A 15,656-nucleotide genomic window follows, 5' to 3' on the forward strand; every position below is an offset into this window, starting at 1 on the left:
TCGGAAAGCAGTGCGAGGGAAATGCAACTCTGCAACTTGAGCCCTTCGAAAGGCTCGCATTTTGCTAGGAAAACATAGTGAGTCCTTTGAAATGTTGTGGGAATTAGCTGACATTTTAAAAGATTACTGTGTGCCAGACATGGTAATTTTTACATGTATACGATTTATATGATTATACACATATGGCATCTATTTAAATCTGTAAAACCTAACAGGCAGTCATAAATTCCATTTATAGATGAGGAAGCTTAAGCTTTCATTGATAAACTGACCCATCCTACATATCTGCAACATTAGGATTCAGGTATTGGATACATCTATATTCACTGCCAAACTATATTGAAAATTGTAAAAAGGCAAAAAGATAATGGGGAAAAGGGGTATAAAAACTTTGGTTATCTAGAGTTCTCTGTATGTATAATTCCAATGATATGGTATTATTTTAACTGTATCATCATAAAAAATTGATTATCTGGATATAGGTATATGTATGGCTGGGTCCGTTTGCTGTTTACCTGAAGCTAGCACAACATTGTTAATAGGCTCAACCTCAAAACAAAATAAAAAGTTAAAACTGATTGTCAGCCCTAAATCTGTAGATGCTCAATATGAAGACAAGGATGCTTTTCAATGGGCACGACAGAGCAGAAGCATCACCTTTGCTGACTCTTACTGCCGCTTTCTCGTCAGTGCAAATAATTTCTGTGGCTTCTCTGAGTTTTTGGATAAGACAACCAAAAGCACAGGAAGTAAAAGCCAAGACAAGTGGGACTACATCAAACTAAAAGTTTTCTTCACAACAAAATAGATTTAAGAAAATAAAAAGGCAACCTGTGAAATGGGAAAAAAATTACAGACTATATATTAGATAAAGGGTTTAATATCCAAAATACATAAAGAATTACTAAAACTCAGTCACAAAAAAAAAAACAAAGAATTTCAACTTTAAAAAATGGGCAGAGGAGCTAAGAGGACATTTTTCCAAACAAGACGTCCATGCAGCCCACAGGCACATGGGACTGACCCACGCGGCCCACAGGCACATGGGACTGACCCACGCGGCCCACAGGCACATGGGACTGACCCACGCGGCCCACAGGCACATGGGACTGATCCACGCGGCCCACAGGCACATGGGACTGATCCTCAGTGTTTCCAGTCACCAGGGAAACACAAGCAAGACCACAGTGAGACATCCCTTCACACGCACGAGAACGGCCACGATGAAGACAAGACGCAACGAGCTGGGCAGGATGCAGAAACAAGGACACTCTTGCATACTGTCGGGAGCAACGTAGATTGATTCAGTCACCACGGCGAGCAGAATGGAGGTTCCTTAAATTAAAAACAGGATGTGATACGACCCAGCAATCCGACTTCTGGGTGTATCTGCCTGAAGGAAATAAAATCACTATGTCGAGAAGACACAAGTGACCCACTGCTGACAGCAGCACTGCTTACGATGGGCAGCTCACTGAACAGCCCAGGTGGCACTGAGGGTGGGGGGTAAAGAGGCCGTCGTGCATATTTACACGACGGAGCACTGTCCACTCACAAGAAGGAAGGAGATCGTCCCATTTGCCAGCAGGATGCATGGAGTCTGCGGGCAGTGTGCTGAGACAAGTGAGAGAACGACAAACACCGTTTGTGTCACTTCTATGTGAAATCTGAAAAAGCCAAACTCAACAAGACAGATGGCAGAGGGTGGTCACCAGGGGCCAGTGTCTGGGAGAACCAAGGCTGACTTGGTTAAGGGAAAATATTGGAGCCAGCAGATCAATCAGTCCTGGGAGGCTATGCACAGAACAGTGACTACAGTCAACAATACTCTTTCATATAAACACCAAAGCTGCTAAGAAACTAGACCTTAATTGTTCCCACCGCAGGAAGGGGAGTTATAATTACACGAAGTGACAGGCACCCAGTGCTACAGTGGCAATCATACCGCAATATATAAACGCATCAAATCCACACACTGTACACCTAAAACCCACACAATGTTACACATCCATTGCATTTCAATTAAAAGATCTATCCATTGCAAAAAGGACGTATTTTAACTTAAACAAAATAACCATAAGAAAGTTAAAGTCAGTAACATAATATATTCCTCCAGAATTAGTCAACAGAACAAAAGATAAATGAATTTTTGGGGACCAAGCTAAAAGAATTAAAATGGATGCTGTATGGAGATAAGTTTTATATTTTCATGTGAATTGCTATTGCAGAGGATCTAGAAATGAGCAATATTATGTGTGAATATATAACAGTTATTAATACAGCATGAAAATCTTACTATGTCCTTTGTCTCAGCAATCACAGGAAACTGATTCAGCCCAGTTTTAAAAGGCTTGAATAGCAAAAACTTTAAATGGAAATGATGATTCCACTCTGATGACTGCAAAGGGGCCAGCAGATGTTGCTTTGATAAAAACACTGCCTTGCTCTATGTCAGAACCAGGGAGCTTATGAAATCACACACACACACACGAGTCAAAATTCATGCAACTGTCAAACACAAGAACAACTTTTTCTGATAACTAGATTAAGTCCGACATTATTTCTGGAAACATAAATATCATACTTTCACGTTAACGCCTACAGAGACATTTAGAACAAAATGTTCTTAAAAAATCAACATTTAAAAAGATTACACTAAAAACAAGGGTAACACTAAAGTCAGAAAATGCACCCAGACTTTCCTTCCCAGTAGCAGGTAGCTCCCTTTCGCATGCTCAGCAGCGTAAGCAGTCAGTGACTAAGTGTGCAAAGAGTGTCTACACCTGCTGTCCTGCGCTTTTGTCATCTTACACCTGTGAAACAAGATTCGGTACTTTTCACTTTTCTTTATTATTTATCACATTCTCCTAGACTTTAGAGCATTTGCCTTTATTTTTTCCCTTTCCATTCTGACAAAAGCAAAGGAAGAAAATAACCCATAATTTAAAGGAAACTGTAGCATTTATTATCATCCACACATTTACATTTAATGTCCCATGAGACATAAATGTATCTCTTTGAACAAATCTTTCCAATTTCAAGCTCTATGCAAACTGCTCATGTGCCATCATAGTAACATCACACAGAAACACCACACACGTCTCAAAGAAGGCAAATTTTGGAATCACTTTCCAGAAATCATACTGCGTGAAGCAAAGTTATTGCTTTAAAAAAAAAAAAACAGCTGTTACTTTGAAACAAATGAAAAAAAGAGGGTGCAAAACTGGAACTAGCAGATAAATCAGTCCTGGGAGCTGGAACAGTGACTGTAGTCAACAATACCGTTTCATATAAACGCCAAAGCTGCTAAGAAACTAGACCTTAACTGCTTCCACTGCAAAAAAAGGGAGTTACGGTTATGTGATGTGCCAGGCATCCAGTGCGCCAGTGGAAATCACACTGCAATACATAAATGCATCAAATCCACGCGCTAAGGCAGGAGACTAAGGAGACAAAGGCTTGATCTCTGGCTTGAGAAGATCTCCTGGAGAAGGAAATAGCAACCGATTCCAGTATTCTTGCCTGGGAAATCCCATGGACAGGGAAGCCTGATGGGCTACAGTTCACAGGGTCACAAACAGGCGCGACTTGGCAACTAAACAACAGCGACATAACCTGGCAGCACATACTAGCACGTGGTCTCCACCTTCGCGAAGCTCACCATCACAGACGTCATCACAATAACAAAGTCAAGAGAGTGTAACATTAACATTAGGAACCAACTGTCAAGAACATAATAAAAAGAGAAGGATTAACTTCTTTGGAATTTTCGCATGTCCATCTCTCTCATTTCTCAAAATAAATTCATTTGTGCCAAACCCAAATGTTCAAAACTCCAAAACATTGTAAAAATAATAGAGAAGTAAGATTGCCGGGAGAAATATCAATAACCTCAGATATGCGGATGACACCACCCTTATGGCAGAAAGTGAAGAGGAACTAAAAAGCCTCTTGATGAAAGTGAAAGAGGAGAGTGAAAAAGTTGGCTTAAAGCTCAACATTCAGAAAACGAAGATCATGGCATCTTGGTCCCACCACTTCATGGGAAATAGATGGGGAAACAGTGGAAACAGTGTCAGACTTTATTTTGGGGGGCTCCAAAATCACTGCAGATGGTGATTGCAGCCATGAAATTAAGAGATGCTTACTCCTTGGAAGGAAAGTTACAACCAACCTAGACAGCATATTCGAAAGCAGAGACACTACTTTGCCAACAAAGGTCTGTCTAGTCAAGGCTATGGTTTTTCCTGTGGTCATGTATGGATGTGAGAGCTGGACTGAGAAGAAAGCTGAGGGCCGAAGAATTGATGCTTTTGAACTGTGGTGTTGGAGAAGACTCTTGAGAGTCCAAGGAGATCCAACCCTAAAGGAGATCAGCCCTGGGATTTCTTTGGAAGGAATGATGCTAAAGCTGAAACTCCAGTACTTTGGCCACCTCATGCAAAGAGTTGACTCATTGGAAAAGACTATGATGCTGGGAGGGATTGAGGGCAGGAGGAGAAGGGGACGACAGAGGATGAGATGGCTGGATGGCATCACCAACTCAATGGATGTGAGTCTAAGTGAACTCTGGGAGATGGTGATGGACAGGGAGGCCTGGCGTGCTGTGATTCATGGGGTTGCAAAAAGTCGGACACGACGGAGCAACTGAACTGAACTGAACTGAAAGGGAATAGTTTATATTCTCTTAATATGTGAATCTTAATAACAGTTTGTTATAAGTAATCAGCTGTTTAAACTTACAGTCAGCAGAACTACATGAGCAGCTCTGTTTGGGAGATAAGGGGAGACAGTCCCCAAACCCAGAATGCTTATCTGCACAGATGGTAACTCCATGGGTCACAGTTAGGACATAAAATCAGGAAAAGAGACAAAAGCATAGGATCAGGAGTGAAGATAATGAATTCTCTTTTGTACCGTTTTAATCTGGGACACCCAAATTCAGGTGTTCCTCCTTGGAGACAATTCCAACTACTGGTCAAAAGCTCACAAGACTTGTAAGAGAGCAGCAGCACAGAACATCTCAAGAGGAAAAGAGAAGGAGAGTTAAGGAGAAAACAGCAAGTTCCAAGAGTCAAGAACCGTAGAAGACTGCTTCATATCCACACACACGTATACATATGCCGTTTTGAAGAGTAACTACTTTTCCTCCCCTCCAGACATGGAGTCTCTTCCTCACCTTGAATCCTGGCCTGCTCTATTACTTACTTAGAACAACAGATTGTGACAGAAGCGGTTCTGGGCAAATTACAAAGTCTAGACCTCAGGAAGCCTTGAAGTTTTGTTTTTACTATCTTCAAACAGTATGCCAAGATCGTGATGATATTATAGGAAGAAGCCTGGCATTAAAGACCAGTCACTGAAGCCGTCAGCTGGGCCCAGCCCTTACCTTGTCAGCTGAGCGCAAACGAGTGCGCCCAGCTTAAACTAGCAGGACTGTCCAGAATCATGAGAAATAACAAAACATGATTTTAAGATACCAAGTTTGGGGATAGTGTTTTACATAATTAACTGGAATTGAGAGCCAACAGAGGGCTGCATCCGGGAAGAAGCAAAAAGCAAAGGCAGAAGACAGTTCCTACTAAGAGACAGACTTTTCACCAAGTAGCAGAGATTTTTAAACAGGCTGGGGGCTAAGAGGAGGTCACTGAAGCAAGTGAAGAGAACTCATCTCAGATACTTGAGAGTTCAGTGTCAGTCAGGTGGAGAGGGTAGAAGGGTTTCTCAGAAGATTCCAAATGAGCAGCTGGGGAGCAAGACTGACGGAAAATTGGATTACTCTTGTAAGTTACTTTATAAGAAAGACAGGAGCTATTTTATAAGACTGAAGGGCAAGCCTAGTTGAATGGAAGCTATTGTCCACGATGGTTTAAGGTAAGGACGCAGCTGCAAGGGAAATGAAAAATGCTTTGTTTTTAGTTTTCTTTTTTAAATAGAGAAAACCAATGTATCAAAGGCCCAAGGGAGGTACAAAGACTTGGGACGAAGGTGAGCTGTATCTTAGTTCAGGCTGCTCTAACCAAATGCCATAGACCAGGTGGTTTAAACAGCAAACAGCTACTTCTTTTTCACCGTTTCCGGAGGCTGAGAAGTTAGAAGATCGAGGCACCAGCAGGTACAGCAGGTACAGAACACCCCTGCTGGTTTGCAGACAAACCTCTTCTCCCGGCTCCTCTCTTTACAAAGACACTGGGCCCATCATGGAGGCTCCACCCTTATGACTTCATCTAACCCTCCCTCCCCCGCAGAGACCCTCACCTCCTAATGTCCTCCACATGGGGTGACAGGGTCTCAATGTGTGAACTGCGGGAGGGGAGGCACGAACATACAGTCCAGAACAACTGAGTTAACCAGAGGAAAGTGAAAAGAAAAAAGCTAGGTGAACTGATAAGTGAAAGTGAAGTCGCCCAGTCGTGTCCGACTCTTTGTGACCCCATCGACTGTAGCCCACCAGGCCTCTCCGTCCATGGGATTCTCCAGGCAAGAATACTGGAGTGGGTTACCACTTCCTTCTCCAGGGGATCTTCCTGACCCAGGGATCGAACCTGGGTCTCCTGCATTGGAGGCAGACACTTTAACCTCTGAGCCACCAGGGAACCCAGGTGAACGGATAACAGCTGGAGTAAGAGAGCAAGCCAGGTTAGGATGGCTGAAAATAATCCTTGGTAGAGTGTGCAGGATTTTCTTACCCAGGCTCTTAGGAAAAAAGAAGCAAGCAGGATCACTTGCTAAGACTGAAGGAGCAGAAACTCTTTCAAGCGCATGAGAAAAACAGTTAAGTCTGGAAACAGCCGTGGGGAATGGGGAGAAGAAACAATTCAACAGGGGAACTGTTATGTCAAGGGTAACAGCTGACATACTGACAAGCAACCCAGCGGCCAACATCTGTGAGGGCAGCTGTGGTTAGGGAGAAGAATTACTATGTTGCTGTTTAAATAAGTAATAAGATGGTATTTTCACTCCATCCCAGGTATGAGTAAACACAGTAATATAACGTTAAAGAGGAGCACACTTTATTGCCTCCACGCGTGCAGGATTATCATTTTAATACATGGGTTTCTACATTACGTGGCTGTCAATTCCCACCAAAGACACAAGGACCACAGATAAGCACTTAAAATCACACTTGACATCATTATTGTTGTTGTTATTGTTTAGTTGCTGAGTCATGTCCAACTCTGTATGACCCCATGGGCTGTATGTAGCCTGCCCGGCTCCTCTGTCCCTGGGATTCTCCAGACAAGAGTATTGGAGTAGGTTGCCATGCCCTCCTCCAGGGGATCTTCCTGATCCAGGGACAGAACCAAAGTCTCCTGCATTGCAGGCAGATTCATTACCACTGAGCCAGTTAAGGACATGCAAATTAACAACACAATAAGATAACTATATACCTATGAGACTGACCAAAAATAATACTTAATATTTTTAAGTGATGAAACCAAGTACTGACAAGAAGGAAGAATGACCAAAATTCTCCAGTACCATTAATGGGAATGCAAAATGGCAGTCATTTTGGAAAACAGTTTGGCAGCTTCTTATAAACATACATTTATCAGAAAAACCACCGGTCCCATTCACAGGCATATACTCGAGAAATGAAAACTTATGTTCACACAAAAACCTGAATATGAATGCTTACAGCAATTAGGTTAATAATAATCAAAATACTGGAAATACCTTTCAACTGAAGAATGGAAAAACAGACTGTGGTATAGCCACAGAACAGACTGCTGCTCAGTTACAAAGAGGAGGAAACTTCTGGTCTGTGTGACAATATGGATGAAGCGCAGTCGCCCTTTGCTCAGTGAAGGTCAAACTTAGAAGGATATACACTGTATGGCTTCTTTCATATGATATTCTTAATAAATTTTATAGGGCTAGGTTGACGAGAAAAGAACACAGGAGAATTCTGGAGGGTGTTGGAATTTGACCGTGGGTGAAGGCATCTACGCATTTGTCTAAATCATGAGAATGCATACTAAAAAGGATTAATTTCTCTGTTTATAAAGTATCTGTCCATAGGAATCATTAAAGCAATGGAAAGGGCCTTTGCAAGATGAAATGACACTGCAAAGACTGCTGTCTCTTACTGTTCTGGATGGAAACAGCGGGGTTACTAGACTAATACAATGCCAGTAACAGCTCAAGCAGTTTAGAATGTGAAGTGTTACTTCACAACTCCACTGAACGAACAGCAGTAGACCATGTAACTAAAACCACCTTTTAAATGCTAAATAAAGATAAATTAAATTTCATTTCTCAATTTTCCAAATAACCTATTATAGAAAACAAAACGGGTAACTATACCTTTTCCAATAATAATGACATCTGCTTAGCACATCAGAATATACAAAGGATAGATTCCATAGTATTTTAATTTTATTCAGTACCTAACTTGTAAACTTTTAAAACAAATAACTGAAAACAAATTTTTACCAAAGTTTTTTCTCCACAAAGTTACTCTCAGAATTAATACACTGCTTTAATAATCTTAATAAGTAAGATGAGGTAGATGAGATTTTGCCACCATATAAAACATAACAATCACCTTATTTAGGCTATATAATTATTAGAAAATAATATAAAAGTAGATTTATTCAAGAAGAATGCAATAGAGTATTACTCAGCCATTAAAAAGAATACATTTGAATCAGTACTAATGAGGTGGGTGAAACTGGAGCCTATTATACAGAGTGAAGCCAGAAAGAAAAACACCAATACAGTATACTAATGCATATATATGGAATTTAGAAAGATGGTAACGATAACCTTGTATGCGAGACAGCAAAAGAGACACAGATGTATAGAACAGTCTCTTGGACTCTGTGGGAGAGGGCGAGGGTGGGATGATTTGGGAGAATGGCATTGAAACATGTATATTATCATATGTGAAACGAATCACCAGTCCAGGTTCGATATAGGATGCTCAGGGCTGGTGCACTGGGATGACCCAGAGGGATGGCATGAGGAGGCAGGTGGGAGGGGGGTTCAGGATGGGAGACACGTGAACACCCATGGCAGATTCATGTTGATGTATGGCAAAACCAATAAAATATTGTAAAGTAATTAGCCTTCAATTAAAATAAATAAATTTATATTAAAAAATAAAACATAGAAAAAAAGAAGAAACTTAAAATTACAATTTTTTACTCTCTTTACAAAGATATACCACCTACACATACACAGTGTGATACTTAAACATATAAATATACCAACTAACACTAAATTTCAAATGAAACTAACGACCTAAAATGACTACAATTACCAACCGCTTCATAAGGCTCAAAACCAGACATATCCCAAACCAATGTACTTTTGACTTTTTAAGTTCTGTAATGATGACAGCAATAGATGAGTGGGCTTATGCGTCTGGTAGAAAATAGCACCAAAAACCCGCAGCGCCGCCGTGCTATCGCTACGAGCCACGTCTGCTGCCTGCTTGCTCAGTTAGCAGTGTTATGAGCACACTTCCAGGACATTCACCAAATGCAAAACCATAGTGTGATAGGCTTTGTAATGTCCTCATGCATGACTTTATCATCATTTATTGGTTCCTTTTTTCAGACATCTGAAGTAGTTCCAAAATTTCACTGCTGTTTTCCAGTGCTTTGATGATGATCCTTAAACTTCTAATAATTCTTTAGACTACATCCCTAGAAGTAGGAGTAGGGCTATTGGGTTAAAAGGATGTGAATATTTTGAAAGTAATGATAAGTGACATCCAGTAAAACATCCTGTGATTATGGAAATTCTGTGTCTGCTGTGTGCAACATGAAGCCACTCGCTGTATATCTGAACTTCCCTGGTGGCTTACTGGTAAAGAAGCCGCCTGCCAAGGTAGCAGACACCAGTTCGACCCTGGTTCAGGGAGATCCCTGGGAGAAGGAAATGGTACCCGCTCTAGTATTCTTGCCTAGGAAACCCCATGGACAGGGAAGTCTGGTGGACGAAGTCCATGGGGTTGCAAGACTTGGACATGACTGATCGACTAAACATCAACAAGTTGTAAGTCTATTAAGCACTTGAAATGTGGTGAGTTAGACTGAAGAAATAAATATTTGCCTTAAATAGCCAATGTGGCTACTGGCTGTGTAGTACTGCGCAGCACAGCATTAGATACAGAATGTCCAAATGTCATCTAAAAAAGCACAATTTACATTTTCATCAGCAGAGAATGAGTGTTTATTTCCTCGTACATTCATTAGCTACGACACCTTTTATTTTCTATTATTGGTCAATTTCCTAGGCAAAGATAGAGGGAACTGTTTCTTAACACACATTTCTTTAAGTGCCCGGGTTAGACATTTTTCACGCCTTCAGTTTCTTGCATGAGTGTGTGTGGACTGTTCTTCTACTAGAGGGAGAATGTGCTCTTCTTAGAATAAACGGTCTCTATATGTTAAATAAATGAATTCTTGCTCATATCTGTTTCAAATGAGTTTTCAATTCTATTATGATGCTTTTTGATACACAGAAGTATTATATTTTAATTTACATTGATTGATCTTATGCTTGTGTTTTCATCTCAAGCCAATTTAGATAAGATGTCAACTTATACAGTTTATTCACCACTTTCATGAAAGTAAAAAGGGTCAATATGAAACACTGAATTCATACTTTAAAACATGACCCCTGCCTCAAACACACACACATGACAGGTAAAATATAAAAATAGTCAAAAAGGCTGTGCTGGACTCAGAAACAAAATAAATACTTTTAACGTACACAGACACAAAGCAGTAAGTGGAGTTAGTGCTACGCCTGCTATATTTCTGTGTTATGTGTCTGGAATTAGATGGTTATACTAAAGTTACTTCCTTCTCCTTAGTGAAAAGAACTAAAAATAGATCCAGGCTCTCAGCTTGAAACAGCAAATATACAATTCACAAAAGTGGAAACAAGAACAGACAATATACATAGAAAAAGATTTTCAATCTCTCTAGTGATGGTGGGATATTATTAAAATTATGTCTATCAGAATGAGTTCAGTCACTGAGCCATGTCCAACTCTTTGAGATCCCATGGACTGCAGCAAGCCAGCCTTCCTGGTCCATCACCAACTCCCAGAGAACAGCAAAATATATCTATCAGAATACATCTATCAGGATACATCTATCAGGATACATCTATCACGACATATCTGTCAGGATACAACATCTATCAGATACATCTATCAGGATACATCTATCAGGATACATCTATCACGACATATCTGTCACGATACATCTGTCAGGATATATCATATCTGTCAGGATATATTATCAGGACATATCTATCAGGATACATCTGTCAGGATACATCTGTCAGGACATATCTATCAGGACATATCTATCTATCAGGATATATCTGTCAGGATATATCTATCTATCAGGATATATCTGTCAGGATATATCTGTCAGGATATATCTATCTATCAGGATATATCTGTCAGGATATATCTATCAGGATATATCTATCTATCAGGATATATCTATGTCAGGATATATCTATCAGGATATATCTATCTATCAGGATATATCTGTCAGGATATATCTATCAGGATATATCTATCTATCAGGATATATCTATATCAGGATATATCTATCAGGATATATCTATCTATCAGGATATATCTATATCAGGATATATCTATCAGGATATATCTATCTATCAGGATATATCTATATCAGGATATATCTGTCAGGATATATCTATCTATCAGGTCAGGATATATCTATCAGGATATATCTATCTATCAGGATATATCTATCAGGATACACCTATCTATCAGGATATATTTATCAGGATATATCTATCTATCAGGATATATCTATCAGGATACACCTATCAGGACACATCTGTCAGGATATATCTATCTATCAGGATATATCTGTCAGGATATATCTGTCAGGATATATCTATCTATCAGGTGAATATATATCTATCAGGATATATCTATCTGTCAGGATATATCTATCTATCAGGATATATCTATCAGGATACACCTATCTATCAGGATATATCTATCAGGATACACCTATCTATCAGGATATATCTATCAGGATATATCTATCTATCAGGATATATCTATCAGGATATATCTATCAGGATACACCTATCAGGACACATCTGTCAGGATATATCTGTCAGGACATATCTATCAGGATATATCTATCTATCAGGATACACCTATCAGGACACATCTGTCAGGATATATCTGTCAGGATATATTATCTATCAGGATATATCTATCTATCAGGATATATCCTGATATATATCTATATCAGGATATATCTATATCAGGATATATCTATCTATCAGGTGAGGATATATCTATCAGGATATATCTATCTGTCAGGATATATCTATCTATCAGGATATATCTGTCAGGATCTATCTATCAGGATCTATCTATCTATCAGGATATATCTATATCAGGATATATCTATCTATCAGGTGAGGATATATCTATCAGGATCTATCTATCTATCAGGATATATCTATATCAGGATATATCTATCTATCAGGATATATCTATATCAGGATATATCTATCAGGATATATCTATCTATCAGGATATATCTGTCAGGATATATCTATCAGGATATATCTATCTATCAGGATATATCTGTCAGGATATATCTATCAGGATATATCTATATATCAGGATATATCTATCTATCAGGATATATCTATCTATCAGGATATATCTGTCAGGATATATCTATCAGGATATATCTATCTATCAGGATATATCTGTCAGGATATATCTATCAGGATATATCTATATATCAGGATATATCTATATCAGGATATATATATCTATATCTGTCAGGATATATCTATCAGGATATATCTATCAGGATATATCTATATATCAGGATATATCTATATCTGTCAGGATATATCTATCAGGATATATCTATATCTGTCAGGATATATCTATCAGGATATATCTATCTATCAGGATATATCTGTCAGGATATATCTATCAGGATATATCTATATATCAGGATATATCTATATCTGTCAGGATATATCTATCAGGATATATCTATCTATCAGGATATATCTGTCAGGATATATCTATCAGGATATATATCTATCAGGATATATCTATCAGGATATATCTATATCAGGATATATCTATCAGGATATATATCTATCAGGATATATCTATCTATCTATCAGGATATATCTATATCAGGATATATCTATATCAGGATATATCTATCAGGATATATCTATCTATCTATCAGGATATATCTATCAGGATATATCTATATCAAGATATATCTATCAGGATATATCTATCTATCAGGATATATCTATCTATCAGGATATATCTATCTATCTATCAGGATATATCTATATCAGGATATATCTATCTATCAGGATATATCTATCTATCTATCAGGATATATCTATATCAGGATATATCTATCTATCAGGATATATCTATCTATCTATCAGGATATATCTATATCAGGATATATCTATCTATCAGGATTTATCTATCTATCAGGATATATCTATCTATCTATCAGGATATATCTATATCAGGATATATCTATCAGGATATATCTATATCAGGATATATCTATCTATCTATCTATCTATCAGGATATATCTATATCAGGATATATCTATCTATCAGGATATATCTATCTATCAGGATATATCTATCTATCAGGATATATCTATATCAGGATATATCTATATCAGGATATATCTATCAGGATATATCTATATCAGGATATATCTATCTATCAGGATATATATCTATCTATCAGGATATATCTATATCAGGATATATCTATCTATCAGGATTTATCTATCTATCAGGATATATCTATCTATCTATCAGGATATATCTATATCAGGATATATCTATCAGGATATATCTATATCAGGATATATCTATCTATCTATCTATCTATCAGGATATATCTATATCAGGATATATCTATCTATCAGGATATATCTATCTATCAGGATATATCTATCTATCTATCAGGATATATCTATATCAGGATATATCTATCAGGATATATCTATATCAGGATATATCTATCTATCAGGATATATCTATCTATCTATCAGGATATATCTATATCAGGATATATCTATCTATCAGGATTTATCTATCTATCAGGATATATCTATCTATCTATCAGGATATATCTATATCAGGATATATCTATCAGGATATATCTATATCATGATATATCTATCTATCAGGATATATCTATCTATCTATCTATCTATCAGGATATATCTATATCAGGATATATCTATCTATCAGGATATATCTATCTATCAGGATATATCTATCTATCTATCAGGATATATCTATATCAGGATATATCTATCAGGATATATCTATATCAGGATATATCTATCTATCAGGATATATCTATCTATCTATCAGGATATATCTATATCAGGATATATCTATCTATCAGGATTTATCTATCTATCAGGATATATCTATCAGGACACATCTGTCAGGATATATCTATCTATCAGGATATATCTATCTATCAGGACACATCTGTCAGGATATATCTATCTATCAGGATATATCTATCTATCAGGACACATCTGTCAGGATATATCTATCTATCAGGATATATCTATCTATCAGGACACATCTGTCAGGATATATCTATCTCAGGATATATCTATCAGGATATATCTATATCAGGATATATCAGGACACATCTGTCAGGATATATCTATCTATCAGGATATATCTATCTATCAGGACACATCTGTCAGGATATATCTATCTATCAGGATATATCTATCTATCAGGACACATCTGTCAGGATATATCTATCTCAGGATATATCTATCAGGATATATCTATATCAGGATATATCTATCTATCTATCAGGATATATCTATATCAGGATATATCTATCAGGACACATCTGTCAGCAGGATATATCTATCAGGATATATCTATATCAGGATATATCTATCAGGATATATCTATCTATCTATCAGGATATATCTATATCAGGATATATCTATCAGGATATATCTATATCAGGATATATCTATCTATCAGGATATATCTATCTATCTATCAGGATCTATCAGGACACATCTGTCAGCAGGATATATCTATCAGGATATATCTATATCAGGATATATCTATCTATCAGGATATATCTATCTATCTATCAGGATATATCCTGATCATCAGGATATATCTATCAGGACACATCTGTCAGGATATATCTATCTATCAGGATATATCTATCAGGATATATCTATCTATCAGGATATATCTATCAGGATACACCTATCAGGACACATCTGTCAGGATATATCTATCTATCAGGATATATCTATCAGGATATATCTATCTATGAGGATATATCTATCAGGATACACCTATCAGGACACATCTGTCAGGATATATCTGTCAGGATACACCTATCAGGACACATCTGTCAGGATATATCTATCTATCAGGACACATCTGTCAGGATATATCTATCTATCAGGATATATCTATCAGGATATATCTATCTATCAGGATATACCTATCAGGATACACCTATCAGGACACATCTGTCAGGATTTATCTGTCAGGATACACCTATCAGGACACATCTGTCAGGATATATCTGTCAGGATATATCATCTGTCAGGATATATCATCT

The 15,656-nt window shown here is 37.7% G+C and overlaps 1 protein-coding gene and 1 non-coding gene across 5 annotated transcripts in view; both read right to left on the reverse strand.

Moving 5' to 3' along the window:
* FER (FER tyrosine kinase) overlaps nucleotides 1-15,656 on the reverse strand; it is a 465,560-nt gene that overhangs the window by 177,266 nt on the left and 272,638 nt on the right. The window lies entirely within an intron of this gene.
* TRNAW-CCA lies at nucleotides 6,524-6,596 on the reverse strand. Its single transcript has one exon. It is a non-coding gene; the product is annotated as a tRNA-Trp (tRNA).

Source organism: Capra hircus, chromosome 7, assembly GCF_001704415.2.
Source record: "Capra hircus breed San Clemente chromosome 7, ASM170441v1, whole genome shotgun sequence".
Taxonomy (NCBI): Eukaryota; Metazoa; Chordata; class Mammalia; order Artiodactyla; family Bovidae; genus Capra; species Capra hircus.